General features: G+C 41.4%; 1 long non-coding RNA gene across 1 annotated transcript; it reads right to left on the reverse strand.

Moving 5' to 3' along the window:
• Positions 1–218: 218 nt before the first annotated feature.
• Positions 219–14,366, reverse strand: LOC136854828 (uncharacterized). The gene is made up of 2 exons (XR_010857821.1): positions 13,969–14,366; positions 219–2,337 (listed from the first exon to the last, which is right to left on the reverse strand). It is a non-coding gene; the product is annotated as an uncharacterized lncRNA (long non-coding RNA).
• Between the last annotated feature and the right edge of the window lie 2,682 nt (positions 14,367–17,048).

Genomic DNA, 17,048 nt, shown 5'->3' on the forward strand with positions numbered 1-17,048 from the left:
AAGTATAGCTATGTAATTACTTGGTAAGTTACATATATGGAATCTACTTTTTCTAAGATTCAATCAAAATTATTTTCAGTCCCTCCCTTTTGTTTGCAGGAAACAGGATGACAACACTGTATGTCAGAGACAATACATGATTCAGAGATTTTAAAAGTGTACATATAAGAAAAATAAATATACATACTGTAAACTGGGCATGAAAGAAAACTACTATAGTACTCAGAAAATATCTATAAAATTTATTCCATAAAAATCAACAATTGTCTTTGAAGTATAAACAACTTATATTTTATCATAAATATTACAGTACCATATTATAGCGAGATTGCATCCAGGACTTTTTATGAAGGAAATGGAATCCCATGTAATTCCAACTGATAATTAAGCTGCTGCAAAATATAACTTATTACATTTATTTATGTAAGACTTTATGTAACTTTAAAAGCATTGGATTTGGTAATAACTGACACACTGGATCAATCTTACCGATAAGAGCTAGTGAAACATTAAAAGACATCCTTAGATATAAAAGACCAAGGGTAACACAAGGTTCACCCAGAAAATTTGCGTCAATCGGTACAAAAATAGCAAGGTGAAAAAGAATGCAATTAAATCATGACCAAAACCAATCAAAGGATTACTCAGTGTAACTGAATATACATCCAATAAAGTATTACGTAATGAGAACCATGACCATTAAGACCAGAGGAACACTATGACCTAAACCAATGGGGAACCAACACACACCTAGAACGATTTGCATTGAAAAGCACTGCATATATTCTGCAATATATGATATACAAAAGTAATACTGAAAACCCCCAAATCATGAATATTAAAAGAAGGAACATTTTGTGCAAAGTCTTACACATGTATACTTATGCATGTTTTTATATTCAGACATTTGTACAATGCACGATAAAACTTTCCAACTCATTATATGCAAACACTGCATGTAGAAAATAAAAAATGGAAGCAGTTTCCCTGAAGTATTAGGAATTACACTGACAAAAAAATCATATGAGCTACCTGCACTTGAAAGTAATTACTAATTATATAATTGAATGAGGTTTCTGTTTTTTTCAGCCCTCTAAAATTCATAAAATCACAAGTGTGACTTCTGCTTAACTTTGTTTCATAATCAGGAGTGAGAATTCAGTGTTCACATTTTTCATTTTCCATGCATGATACCTTGGACTTGGTATGATTATAGAAAGACTCCTTGAAATTTAAAAAATCTAAATAACTTCCTTGTATAAAATCTTTCTCATTCCTTACAGAGAATTTACAGTTTACAGAGAACAATGGCAGTCCCTAATTTAATTTCATTCGCTGAACCTTTTATTTACTAATGTTTCAAGTCCTTGACAGTAATCCTACACAAAATGAGGTGATTAATCAAGTCTTGAGAGCTGTTATTTTATTTGTCATTCCTGTGCCATAACTTTACACTAGGAGAAATTTAATCATAGTTCTTCCATCTTCCAATGCTGTATTTGTGGGGCATTGGTAACATATACACACTGCTGTATGGCAGCATCAAGAATGTGATGAAACTGGGCAAACCATAAAATGCATGATCATCCATGTTTAAAAAAAAAATCACACCAAGGCACTCAAAGTCCCAAAGCAATGATCATCACAGCCTAAAGAAAGCCAGTTTGGAAATGAATATAAATATATAATATATATAGTGTAATATCTTCCTACTGCGATGCCACTATCCAGGTAATTATCCCTATCAGGTATGGACAGGTAAACAAAATAATTGAAGAACTTTAAATCCTATATTTGATAGAAAATATTTAAAAACAAATTTAAAACACTTGTACGTGTAACACCTAGCCGAGCAAATTTCATACAGCTTCTCACTTATATACACATCTTTATAAGGCACCCACTAATAAACTTATACAATACCTGTGCCTCATCATCTAAAGGCAAAGTTTTGCTATAAATATATTACACCATTTTAGATTCCACATACGAATGCTTTATCAAGAATATACCGTATTCAAGGACACAACTGCTCGATATTTCAGGATGCCACAGAATGGGAAAAATTAACAATGAAAAACTCATTATTGGGTATTTTGAACCTACCAGGTAGCTCATAGTTAATAACAATATGATGTTTTATAACTCTATTTCCTTAGGCCTGGCCTTGATGTAAACAAAGAGGGCAATCAATAGGAATATTCCACCCAACACAGGTAGAGCAACAGTAAAAGCCTTGTCTTTGTTCTCCATGAATTCCTTTTTTCGTTCTCGCTTCTCCTTTCCAGATTCCTTTACTTTGCCCTTCAACTGACGCATTGCTGTTGCTTAGGGAGTCTGAAAAGAAGTGAACTTTGATAAAATAATTTCATCATAAACTAGTATTGTCCTTGTATTTTCAGCTCTTCTGTTACTTCTTCATGGTAAAAACTCAAAATTTCAATTACATTATCTACCACTTCAGTTAATTTACCACCAGTTACAGCTGGGCAAGTAAAGTGATTTACAGTAAACCCCCCGTATTTGTGGTCTCATGATTCGCGGACTCAACTATTGCGGATTTCTCTATGGAAAATATATACACATTATTCACTAAAAATCCCCCCATTCACGGTATTTTTTACTGAGAAATATTCACTAATTATATACTGTATTTTCATCTCATTTTCATGACTAAATGCACTTTTTGTGATAAAAGTATTAAAATACTCAGATAGTGCTCAAGTTACGATATTTCACCTTACGATAATTCGATTTTCCAATGGGGTAAGCAATTAATACCGATACGACAATATTTATAAAATATTTTAAAATTTCGCGCAGGCGCAGGCAGCAGCATACAGGCAGCGAGAGAGACCAAATTACAATAGACCAGCTTCTTTTCGTCCAACTCTTTATCCCGTCTTCTAGTTAAAAAAGTAAAAGAGAATGATAAAAGTATTATTAGTAATGTTATACTCTTGTGTATACAGTAAACCCCCCATATTTGCATTCTCATGTGTGGATCATATCTACCCATTGTTCAGGGAAAATTCGCCCATTTGCCGCATTTTTCACTGATAAATATTCACTAATTACTGTATTTTCATATAATTTTCATGACTAAATGCACTTTTTTTGTGATAAAACTATTAAAATACTCAGGTAAAAGCATTTCTAGAGGGTTTTTCTTGTGTTTAAACTATCAAAATAGGCAGTTCTAAGTGTTTTTTGAGGGGTTTTAAGTATTCACAGATTTTAGCTATTCGCAGGGGGTGGGGTGTGGGGGTGGTACGCATCCCCCGCAAATACGGGGGGTTTACTGTATGCGTACAGCCATAAACAACCAACCAAGAAACTGCTGTTTTGTTTATCACCCAATCGGATAACAACAGCCCTTTTGCTTGTATTTCAACCATCGTACGGTAATACACAATTACTGTAGGTTATAGTAGAAATGATGATGTTAATTTGAACAGGGCTGGTACATTTTTACATTATACCCTTATTCGGTGTGGAAAAAAGATCGGCAAGGAAATATACTGCTAAATTTAAGCTGCAAGTTGTGGCTGAAGCTGAGAAAACAATGTTCAAGCTGCTAATGACTATAAATTATTGTGCATCGGCAACATGGATGAAACTCAACTGTAATTAAAATTGGAGAGAAAGTATTTTAATCAAAACTACTGGGGATGAAAGAATACATTACTGCTATTTTTACGCAGATAAATGATAAATACGTAAAGCTTGTATTATGATGAAATCAAGTGAAAATAGCAAACGGAATCTTGATTTTTTTTTACACAAAACGAACAGCCCCAAATGGCCAACGTCATCTCTTAATGAAAAAAATTGCTAAATTAATTTCACGAGATGTATTTAAGCTATATTTCTACTTAAAAACACTTCGTACAGTATAACGAAAAATAACCTTGCCCCATATAAATAAAGTATCTAGAGATTCATTTACGCTAACTAAAAGCAAGAAAAGTGCTCTGAACTGAGTTAAATGGTGAAATAAACATTGCGTAAACGATTTCCAAACCAAACATTGATTGCTATGATTGCAATTCATAATACAAAAGCAATATAAGAATATATACAGTATTATTGGACACAGTGAATTAAGAAACATTCTAAAAGATCCAGGGAAAAGATGCATATTCGTTATGTTGATGTTTGTATAATACAATATGTGAATATAGAGTACTGTACAGTATAATGTAGACTATGCTGCCGTATGTGTATATGATATACCATAGTGTAGACTAAGCTAATTCTTGTTTGTTATTAAATTTCTCTTTTTATTGAATTATCATAAGTCACTCTGCATGAACCTCCAGAATTAGCTGATATTAATAATCACTATACTGTGCCATGTATGTATAGAGTATACTTTATAGTGTAGGCTAGGCTATATTTGAGATACGTTTTTTCCAACAAACGATGGGTTTTTTTGGAAAAAATAAGTATACCTTAGTTTAACCAGACCACTGAGCTGATTAACAGCTCTCCTAGGGCTGGCCTGAAAGATTAGACTTATTTTACGTGGCTAAGAACCAATTAGTTACCTAGCAATGGGACCTACAGCTTATTGTGGATTCTGAACCACATTATACCAAGGAATGAATGTCTATCACCAGAAATAAATTCCTCTAATTCTTCATTGGCAGGCTGGAGACTCGAACTCGGGCCTAGCAGAGTGCTAGCTGAGAACTCTACTGACTCTACAACAAGGAACTGGGTTTATTTGGAACCTAACCCCATCGTAAGTAACATAATACCTGTGTAAGCATTTTTAGTTTTCTTTGTGTGTCTGAACTATCAAAATAGGCAGTTCTAAGTATTTTTAGAAGGGTTCTAAGTATTTGCTGGTTCTAGCTATTCGCAGGGGGGGTGTGATACACATCCCCTGCGAATACAGGGGGTTTACTGTATACATATGCTGTAACCAGTTAGTTGATAAGCAAAAGGAAACTGAAGAAATATTAAGAACTGTAACAAGAGGCTCAAAGATGGCCCATGGAAGGTCTCTTCAATTTAAGTTAGGCTTTTAGCTGCTTGCCTCTTTAACATTCAATTGAAGATTTATACCTGAAAAGGTTGTACATTTGCAAAAATGAAAAATATTGATAATGAAATCCCATTTCCCCGTGGTTATGTTGCAGGGGCATAACAAACAACTACAATACAATTACTATATACCCATGCCATTAATAAATATGTAAGCTGACAATTGGAAAGCAAATAAACAAAACTCGTGGCTGATCAATCATTTTCTTCTTGGTTTTGCCTGGACTTCAGCTATGGTGGTCTGGCTTCAAGCCCTATGGCTTGATAAGATTTCACTACCAATTCGACCTTACTGTCTCTGTGAGTTGGGGATGGGAATGAGTTTTTGGGGTAGCCAACATCTTTACCTACTGAGTCATCAGCAACCACTGCCTTGTCCTCTTTGGTCCTTACTTGGATGGCGAGGGGGATTTGGGCTCTAATCATGTGTGTACTTTTTGTCTCTACTCTAGGATGTTGTGAGATTGCATAATAGCCTGTTCTTTAATGAGAGACCTTTAAACCCACAGGAAATATATAGGGGGCAGGTTAATAATATATCTGGTATTTACTAATAGAAATATCACAATTTTTGGAAGTAAATTGTATTTTTCCTAAATATACAAAACCTGAGGTCCTTTACATTAGGAATTATTTTCAGCGTAGGCTGGAAACGGCCGTTAAACTCTTGAGCAAGGTGGTTAGGCAGTAACTACAGCCAGTTTGCCTTTCAGTCCAGGTTCAGATTGAGGGCTGGCATGAGGTGGGCATAATATGTAATGTAAAGGACCCCAGGTTTGTATAATTAGGAAAAATACAATTTACTTTCAAAAATTGTGATTTGTTCTGACATGATATACAAACCGTCGGTCCTTTACATTAGGAAGACTCACTGGTTGGAGGGAGAAATCTGAGTGAGAGTCCTGAACTGACTGGAGTTCTGCACACCTGGGCTACTCCTGGTCGAAAGAGCGAGGAGGAGTACCCGAGCCTCTGACATATTGATCGGAGCGTAGGAACTGCAAGATCAAATGTCAGATACTGGACCTTTTCGCATGAGTGAGGAAACATGACTCATACGAAATAGGCCGGAAGAATCGAGTCGGAGGCAGTAAGGAAAAGCTGAGATAGGGTTTCCCTTATTGCCAGACTCTCCTTCCTCCCCTTGCTAGAGGAAGGAGCAGAATTGCTTCTAAGATTCTAGAAGAAAAATAGAACGGGTGCTCGATGTGTAGTCTTACCACATCAGTGCCAGGTCCAGCACATGTTGGTTTGAGTCCTATTCTCATCCCGATGGAGGAGAAGTAGAAGGACGGGGAAGGAGGAGGAAGAGAGGCCAGTCACTCTTGGTATCCTTCTCACTTCCAGAACCAACACTTTAGGCGAGATGCTACTCGTCCTCTTGAAGGAGCCGGGTAAGAAAAAACAACTTGTTGAGCAGCCACCACAGGGCCAAGGAAAAAAGGTTCCAAGGGCCTGTGAGCAAGACCATAGGAAGACAAGTGTGGTCTGTGAGACCACATCTTGTTTCAGCCCGACAGAAACTTCCGAATGCGAGGATGGACCAAGCCATCGGCTTCGTGAGCTCTCGGGTGGAAGGTACCAGTATCGTCGTTGTCAGCTGCCGAGTACCTCCTTTGATCGCTTCATAAAGCCAGGAGGAAGATGTGTCCTTAGACACTTCTTCCTTGGGAGAGAGAGCACTAGCAAAAATGTTGACAACATCCAGGTTAGGAGTGTTGAGCCTTTTAGGAAAGTACCACAGCTCCCTAATAGGACAAAGTAACGAATGATCTGGATCATCGATACAAAGTACAAGGAGGAGGGGAACAAGGACAACTCGAACCTGTCAATAGATGACGAAGGATTTGGAGTCCACTTACGACATCCGAGGAGTCGAGGTATTGTTCCCCTTCACCTATTCTTTCATCTTCTACGCCAAGGCCGGAGCAAGATGAGATGGTTCTACAAGGGCACATCTCTATCCAATGACTCTCGTAAGGGCGCATGCAGCATGGGACAGGAACCCTAAATGAGAGTCACATGCCACCCAGGGAACAGTTCCCTGGGACAGCAAGACTGAAGAAGCTTCTCATCCATAGCTAAATCTTGACTGAGGAGAAGAGGGCTACTTCAGATAGAAGACTAAGTCGCAAGGGCCTACGTTCTTCACAAATGAAAGGGAAAGAAGCAACCCTCAGCAGAGAAAACGAGGAGATCCAGACTTGAAGAGCGACTCTGACCCAAGAAGGAGTTCTGCAACGACACCCACCAGTGAAGACAGCTCCAATCCCTAGGAGTGTTGCAGAGGACTTCAAGAGATATCCAGCTATAGCTGCTGCCGCTCGGCGAGAAAGCCTATGCTTGCAAGGGAAGCTGGAAGGTCTCCCAGTCCCGAACACACCGGGATGTACTGCCCGAAGAACAGCTTTGTGTAGCTGCTACAGGAGGTCGGGTCAAGCAGAATTCTTCTTGATGCCTCAGCTATCAGGTCGGGAGAGAAGCAAAGTCTTCTGGCATTTGTCTGTAACTCGGGGTGAGCAATGCTTGAGAACCCCTAGCGAAACAGACAAATACAAAGGGAAAAATATTGATATCAAGTTTCCCAAAAAGACAGCATGCCTCGCTGTAGTGGCCCCTGGGTCTGGTATGAAGGAGTGAGAAAAAACTATCGACTTGTGCAGAGAGGCAACAGAAAGACGGTAGAGATTTCTCAGTCAAGCAATCTCTTTGTGAATCTCCGAGTCAGCAGCCTGTTCCGTCCTGATCACACAAACCCGAGGCCAAGCTTGCCTGCCAATACACCCCCACCAGGGATGCATCTGGCTAATTGAGATGTCAAGTGTGCTATAGAACACTTTACCTGCAAATGTCGACAGGTGAAACAGGAGGAAAAAACGATTCCCTCTTGCTTGTCAACAATTGCCACTACTGTGGTTTGTTGTTCAACGAACCACTGTGTTGCAAAACTCATCCTGAATTCTCGGAGCCAAAAGGCTGCCTTAACCCAGGATGGAGATGAGAAGGTACTAATCGTCTCGGTCCCACACCTTCAAAATAAAGTCTTACAGGTGTGCGCCTCTTCCTTGATCGGTGAATCCGTAAGTAGACACACGATGTGAGGGGAATATGCAAGCATATTCAAAGGTTCCTTCACTCAAGCATTAGCCTAACTCCTTCCTCATACTTCGAAGAGGAAAGAAGGATGGAGGAATGGAAGCATACTTCCATTCTCCGCCATGGGGAAGCTTCTGCAAGATGACAGGATACTGAGACAATTAGCTCTACCCAGGCTGGCATTTCCTGAATCAGGGAGCACGGGATGAAAAGAATTGCCAAGACCTAAGGGAAATAGATACTTCTCCTGAAGGAATCCATTCCCAGGTCTCGGCAATGTCGCTGCCAGCTCCAGAGACTTGATAAGTATCATCTCATCCAGGAATCTGCAGTAGGAGAACTTCTTCCCAGTCGATACTTCTTTATCTCTTCCCTTCTTCCCTCCTCCCTTATGGGAAAGAGGGTGGAAAGAGAGACAGTTATGCGCACTTTCCTAGAAGGGTAGGAGAGGCTATGCTCTGCAATCTTCTGTCGAAGCCTGGGACTTCTTAGGAGTTAAGGGGGGGGCTGGCTTGAGGTCGAGTCGAGATGACTAAGACCCTAAGGTCTTGGCCATTGTCCAAAGGACAAGGCAGTACCCTAGTATATGAACCTTGATTACCGAGGTATCTAGCAAATCTCTGCAAGAGAAAGGCAGAACCAAGTAAGGCTTGTTCCTAAGGGCCGAGCCAACTCGGGACTTACGAAACTGGAGATCCGAATTTGGACAAAGTCCTTCTTCTTAGCACCAGAATTGCCCACAGAACTGCAATCGGCCAGACCCTTCGAGGCAAGGGGAGAAGCTTGGTGTCTCGACCTGAATGAGCTCCTCCTCCGAAGAAAAGAGTTCATCTGGTCGAGAATGCTCTCGGAAGCAAGGACCATGGCGGCTCCCGACACTCTTGGCCCCTCGGGAACTGCAAGGGTTGTGAGCGGTGAAGATTATTCATTGGGGGAGTCGTGGTCCTGTCCCGGGGATCCTCGCGCTGACGAATCGTAGCGAAGTTCTCTGAAAAAACGAGGGCGATCACAACTTGAAGAGGAAGACCCTCGCTGCTTCCGAAGCATGGAACTCCTGTACCTCTCCCCTTGGAGGGAGCCTTGACAGATCCCATCAAACTCTCCTCGTCGGCTATCTGGTTGTACTACGAGACAATCGGGGGACCGACACCCAAAGCATGCCAGGAAGCTGAACTCCGAAGAGCGCTCTCTGTCCGTCTCGCGCCTCTTGGAACAACCGAAAGGAAAAGAGAACAGGTGAGGAGAAAGAGTATCCCTACCTGTCCTGCCAGTAAGACCAGCAGGAGAGGTGACCGCGAGTGATAATCAACCGAAGGAGATTACTGCTACACGAGGGAAGAAGAGCGCTTGTGCTGTTGCAAAGCACTTTCCTGGGAAGAGCAAAAAAAGTTCACTCAAACAGAGCCGAGAACCGGTTTCGGAAAGAACCGAGTGGGGCCGAGCCGAGCAGATCACGCGAACGCGATCCAGACTGGGAGGTATGCGATGGACGGGAGGCAGGCGGGGCAAGCCGAGCCAAGCCAGTCTCGCAAGCGCAACCAAGGGCTGGGTGGGGTGAGCAAGCCATGCTGAGCCAATCGCGCGAACACAATCGGAACTAGACAGGGCAGAAATCGTCTGCCGTGAACTATTGCTAGTTTCCCGAACTCTAAACTTCGAGGCTGAGGCCCCTCGAGAAGAAGATTCAAAGGGGAATTCTGTGTCTGCTATCCTGCATGCTCAAACCATAAGGTTCAAGACACAAGTATGAAAACCGGCTGAGCAACCGAAGCAGCTGGCAGGGCAGCATCGAGACACCTGGCATCTCGGCACCCAGACACCTGGGTGTCTCAGCACTTTCTCTCATCCTGTGCCTCTCATCAGGAGAGCGCTCATGATTCACAGAATTCGAGCTATCCACGAGACTTCCAAAAATCGGGAGCGGCTGCTTTCAGTTTCCTAAGAGATCGAAAGAACCAGGCACAGAGCCAGTCTTAGACGCAGACTTCCAAGACTGGCAACGAGGACGCGGCCTCGAGAGAGTCAGTCCCTTAGAAGTCCCGCGGGACTCCCGAAGGGAATCTCTTCCCTGCTTCTTCTGGTGTTCGAACTGCCAGGATCGAGATACCAGGCTGGGAACCCGACCGAGCACTGGCAAGCACTCGGAGTGCTTGTGGTGCGGGTGGGAAGAGCTGAGACACCTGGGTGCCTAGGCCCTTTCTTTCGCACTGCTCCCAAACTGGGCTGAGGAAATACTCTCCAGACCAGATCAGGATACTCGATATTCCATAGAATCTTGAGCACTCGGAGCGGTTCGCGAATGAGCGCCCAAAGCAGCCCCCCGTCTTAGAGGCGGAACCTCTAGGACTGGGAACGGGATCGCAAACCAAGGTCTGTGTGCCCGCGGCTCCCGAAACACAAAACTCAGGGGTATGCGAATCTGTTTCCTAACCTGAAGGTCGGGAAGAGTCAACGAGAGACCCACTGCCTCCTCGGAAGGATGCAGTCCAAGGGCATCAAGGGGAAGCAGCAGCCTTCCTCTCCTTCGGCTGACGGAGGTCTGTCCGATTCCCGGGACCCCCTTGGACCTTGGGAGAGGAAGGGAAGAGGCAGCAGAAGACGAAATCGAAGATAAGATGAAGACGGCGGCTACTTCCACAGGGCGACTTCCTCCACCTCCACTCCGACGTCTTCTACAGGATGGTGGACATGAAACATGGTAACCTCCGGGGCAGCTGGCAGGAACACAACGTAAGTGGCCCCGGGCACAACCGCCAGGAGAAGTGGCAGGCATGATCAGGACAGCCGATGCAGGAGCTACGGCAGCAGTTCGGAAGGCAAGAGCTACTGCAACGGCCAGGAACGTCACATGAAAGTCACCAGCAGCAACAGGAACGATCAGGATGGCTGCAGCAGGAGACCAGGAAGAGCCGCCCAGAGACTGTCGTTGAGTTAACAGGAGCGTAACACAGGGAACAGCAGGAGCAGATGGACCACAGATACTGTATGCCAGGGGCATTGCCACAGCATATATGAAGGCCAGCAATGACAGCGATCGATCCACATCGGCGGGAACAGAGTCGGAACGATCCCGACGTGGAACTTTGTCATCCAGCCAGGTATTGTGGTTGATCCCGAAGCAACACTAATGAACGTCGGGACTCCTTCATGCAAGATATCTCCTGAGTTATCCAGCCAACTACTGCTGTGTCTGCAATGCTCACTGTCAACCTGAAAGAAAAAGCAAAAATGATTAGAGAGGGAAACTTCTCTCACTACGAGGGGAACTGCCCTACGCAGCGAGAGGAGGTACCCAAGAAGAGGTTGCCCGACTGCCTGCCCCCTTCCCCCTTCGTGGTCTTCACCCGACGAGCGAGCAAAGAGGGCGAAGGAGAGAGATCTCTCCCAAAGGAGAGATAAGGAAGAACGTACGGGGAGAGAAAAGGATGGAGGGGAGACCACAAGGGCACCATGGAAGCATAACTTACAGACGACGCCCGCAACCTCCCACCCGCCTGCAACTCTCTAAGCGCATGCGGCGAAAACAACACTCGGCACAAGTAGGAAGGTAGTAGTCATGCCCTTGTACACGGAGGGCGGGAGCCCAAGAAGGGAAGCGAACTCTTATGTCCCAATCAATGTAGGGGAGTGAATATATTACATCCCAAACTAATATTTCTGATTGTACAGGGTAACGCCTTCAGTATCTAAATAAAGGGCTACTGGAGAGAAGCATTACCACTTAGTTACGCTCCTTTACATATGCCCTTGGCCATCAACCCAAGACAAAGCGCAGGGGAACGACGGCCATGCAAGGTTATTACAAATCGTGGGTTTGTATTAATAAGTATCAAACATGTAATATATACACAAAATACATTAAGATCCCACCGGGATAATAAAGAGCTTAACAACAGTCAGGCAGAGAGACCTGAAACCACGTCCACAACGCATGACAGCCGAACGCAAACTGGAATGTTTACATCCAGGCAGGTGGGTATTCCCACCTAACTGGTGGTAGTTACTGCCTAACCACCTTGCTCAAGAGTTTAACGGCCGTTTCCAGCCTGCGCTGAAAGTAATTCCTAATGTAAAGGACCGACGGTTCGTATATCGTGTCGGAACAAATGAGGGCTTTTTATATGGGGCAAGTTAATATCAAGTCTGATATTTACTAATAGAAATATGAGGGGCTTTTTATTTTATAAGTTTGCAGTTTTTGTTTTGAAGGTGTTGAGTTCCCAAGTTCTCTGACATGGTGGGGGGGGGGTTGCTGAATGCATGTGGTATTCATGAGATCTCATGGAAGCTTTTGTGTTTTTTTTTTATATAACAACAACCCGAGTTTTCAAATAATCAAAACATCCTAAATTCTTATGCTTAAGTACCTGGATATTAATGAGTTTCTTCAGTTTGCTATTTGCTGCCATGTGTGTATGAGGTGTTGATAATGATCTTAAGCAATTCATCTTAACTTGCAGAAGCTGAACGGTTCTTTATTCATCTGGAAGTAAGGTAACCTATTCCACTGATACATGGCACTCATCCACATAAGCCATGGCTGAAGGAGTCACTGAGACTGGGAATAAAACAGATGTGTGCCTTTTATCCGAGTACTTCTTAGCCTTGGTAAGGAACATACTGCATGTATAGAATACTAAGGGGAAGACTGGGGGGTGTTGGCCCCTTTACCAGTTAAGACCCAGTATATAAGGTTAGGTTGTGATATATATTTGAATTTCCTTTCAATAATTTATGGTGCCCAGGGTTAGGTTAGGATGGGGAGGGGTAGTCCTTTGCTACTGGCCAGACAAGGGCCTGCTGCCTTAGGCTGGGTTAGTTTAAGATGCATTTCTGTAGTTCTAACCAGGGATGGACCCAGGTTGCTAGGTTAGGTTAAGTTATGGAAACTTTGATTAGGATGCATTCCAGTAACTCATCTTCCCACATTATCATACTCTGAAAAATATCAGTTCCTACTTTTGATACACAAACTACATACTTTTCGACCAATTACATTATGATTTAAATATTTCCTACCTCCCTTACTGGTACTTTTCTATCGCATTTGTTCCCCCACCCAAAATCCCATTAACCAATGGGTGTCCCCAATAACTTTTGTATATAAGGGGGTGGGGAATACAAAAACAGGTGGATTCCGCTATTAACGGGCAGAAATGCATAAACATTTATCAGTCAGAAAAATACGGTAAAATTTTACAAGTTGCCAATAAGACCCCAGCCAGCCATTTTTGCACGAAAAACCATTTTGAGTTTTTCATGCAAAAATGACTATGAAATAATAGGGCACTAAAAGAACCTTACAATACCAATATAACTTCACCAACTGGTGTTGACTGGTTACAATTTTGCCGTATTAGCTATGGAGGGGAGGGGTATTCTTACCTTATAAGTCGTAAATTTTCTAATTTTTTTATTTGTCATTTGCGAATAGTGTTTATGGGGTTCAAATTAATGAGAATGAAGAGCTCTTTTCAAAAATGTAAGTTACAATTTCATAGTGTGTATTGGCAACTTATAAAATAATACAAAAAATACATATGTATTCCTTATATTAATTAAAGTTATAAGAAATGCAACATCAAATTTTCTCCCCCAATAGGCCTAATTATACAAATCGGACAACCTGAAACCAGTGATGGGATCAGTCGAAAGCTATATTGCCTACAATTCTACAGCCTACTTTCACCGAAGAAATATAAAAGCCAAACCTTACCGAATATGGCTAACCTACAATAAGTTAACTGCAGTTTCACCGGCGAGCTAATATCCAGTCGCTAAATTAAACTAAGACTAATTTTAAATCAGTGCATATTATACCTGATTAAGATGACAAGTAAAAGGTTAGAGTTCAGCGAACTGCGACAATAGAAAGGCCACGTAGCCACAACCTTCAGTGACAACTGTTCGTCAGCGGATAGACAAAAATAAGATATTGGTGTTTACATACAAATGTCACCGTGTTGAGAATGAAGGGTGCGGACTTCAACAGCGAACACTGAATAGAGCACATTAACTTGTGAAGAATGAAAACTTGCACCATAAAAGTTACCATATAATATTATATAACTAAGGGAGGAATTTAAAAATAAACAAAAGAAATAAGTTCAGTAGAAAACTATAAGCTGTCACTGATATGGAAGGCTTTCGAAAATAAACCTGGAATCTTAAGATAAGATACAAGTTATTGTATACCGGTTAGTATATTAAAATAAAAACGGGTCATGCAGGTGTTCCTCGAAACCCTTTTTACAGCCTCTCTTACATACATTCATTTCCGGTGTCGCCGTTTCTTTACACGAACACGTCAGTGTGACAAATGTGCAAAAAGAATTTAGAAAATCAAAAAACTTGAGCTGCATTTAGGGAGTATTCAGTATGATACTGAAACGACCTCTAATTTATGGTGGCACTGGCCCACTCAACTTAGTTATAGTAGATGCACTTGACTTCATCTTCTCTCATAGGCCCTATCAAGGTGGGTACTCTCGGAATGACCAGGTACTGGTAACATCTGTAAACAAGCAAGAAATGCGCCGAAGTTTCCTCGGCGCAATCGAGTTTTCTGTACAGCCGCTAAGGCGTATAATCAAGGCGACCGAAAATAGATCCATCTTTCGATGGTCTCGGTATAATGCTGTATGAGCCTCGGCCAATGAAACTTCAACCACGCCCAGGTAGTGGCCTATTCTATATCGTTGCCAGAAGCACGAGTATGGCTAACTTTTAACCTTAAATAAAATTAAAACTGCTAGAGCTAGCGGGCTGCATTTTAGTAGGTTTGATAGTTAGAGGATGGATGATCAACATACCAATTTACAACCCTCTAGCCTTAGTAGTTTTTAAGATCTGAGGGCGGACAGAATAAAGTGCGGACGGACACACAGCCGGCACAATAGTTGTCCTTTACAGAAAACTAAAATCCATGAACCCCATATTTTCTCCTATAAAAACTTTTCACGTAGTTAAGTATATGTAATAAATAAAACTTATTAGAATTTTACGGAAACCTGGAAATCTCTCTGTCGATACAGTTGCTAAAAAAACAGTGAAGGGTTGCTAGATTATTAAACCTTTATGTAGGTTACTTTGTGTATTTAAGTTTACTAATATAATTGTACTGTATACGCATATTTTCTATTTGGTGGTTACTGAAGAAAAAAACAGACACATTGCTGTTATTCAGGGCTTGCAATCATTCATAGGTATGGGAACAGCAGTTGTATGTATATCTATCTACAAAGTAGTGGCTGCTAGCTTCGAGACTTCCTGAAACGTCACCAAATCCCACATCTTTAATCCACATTCAAAGATAATTTGTAATTTGTTCCCTTATTAATCTAGTTAGCCATTTCTTGTCCTTACAACATTTTGAGACTAATAACAAACTTATCGCAACTGTGATGTAATAAGTCTCAGCAGTTTAAACGGTACAGTCACATTTTCTAAGTGAAAGTGAGTGTAGTTTTCAGCTCTTTATTCTAAATTAAAATGAGATCATGTCAAGATTAGTGAACCCACTCGCAGCAGGTTTGCTATTCTTTACAAGAAGATTATTGGTTTCGTTATTCTTTACATGGGAATAATCGGGTTCGCTGTTCTAGACATGAACACTTCGGTACCAGACAATTGATCCTCCAGGGGCCAGTACTAAACAAGGCGAAATACATTTGAACACACCCCCCTCCCCGGGGCTAGTGCTAAACACGGCGAAACAGTATAGATGAATCACCGTTTCGCCTTGTTTGGTACTAGCCCTCATGTGGAATTGGAGTTCGGACCGGAAAGGGTTGGCCATTCTTTACATGGGGGATCATTGGGTTCGCTGTTTTTGACTTGGAGATGTTGCGTTCGCTAATCTTGACATGATCCTTAAAATGTAACTTTCATTCTCGGATACTTTAAATCAGAAGAAATCCAGAAAAGCACAGCTTGGCTTCAATCAAGTTGTACGGATATGTTCAATTACACAATAGCTTATCTTCAGTATTTTCCCATGATTAGGTGTGACATAAAATCTCCAATATTTCTCCAATGAAAAGGCACTTAACACAAGTAATGATCAAACTCGAGTTCTCATTGGCCAGATTTTTTATTATGGCTGACCAACGAAAGTGATTCATGTAAACAACATCCGCTGTTAATGTTCAGCCTCGCACAATCATTTACTTAAATTGTAATGTAACTCTACAGCTGACTAGTATGAAGGAAGATTGTGTTGAGAAATGGCACAGTAAATATTCATCACATAAGAATAGTAATAATGATTAACATAAATATATAGGAATAAATGCAATAGAATTTGAAACTGTGTGTAAAAGATTATCACATTATTTTGTCCACGAAAGCACAAATGCACACCGAATTTTTTTACAAATATATGATAATGGAACGAAGATGCAACAAAGCCACTGCGAAATGTACCAATTAAGAAACATACGCGGGCCATTCGCTAGTTACAGGCTGTTCGGGGAGCAAGAACAACAAAAATAATATTCAGTATAAAGACAACACAAATGACATTAATAAACTAATCCAAGAGCTAAAAAGATGTTGAAAACATAAGAACACTGGATGACTAATTAATGACATATTTTTAAAAAGTTTTTTTTTCACGAAAGGAAGTTATTCAGTGACATACAATTGACAATAAATGGTTCAGGGCTGGTTGTTGTTATTAAAGTGACAATTTCAGCACAGTTATTGTGCAAGCTACTGCCGAAATATATAGTTTTCCAATTTTAATTTTGATTTCGCGGGCACATGGATGTATTTCATGCTATATATTAGATTGCGGAATATATATAATTTCCATTTAAGTAAATGACATTATTTACATAGAATATCTTGTTATTTAGACTGAATCACTCTATACAATTTAACTCTTCAGGTATCCGAAG

The sequence above is a fragment of the Macrobrachium rosenbergii genome, chromosome 3 (assembly GCF_040412425.1).
Source record: "Macrobrachium rosenbergii isolate ZJJX-2024 chromosome 3, ASM4041242v1, whole genome shotgun sequence".
NCBI classification, from domain to species: domain Eukaryota; kingdom Metazoa; phylum Arthropoda; class Malacostraca; order Decapoda; family Palaemonidae; genus Macrobrachium; species Macrobrachium rosenbergii.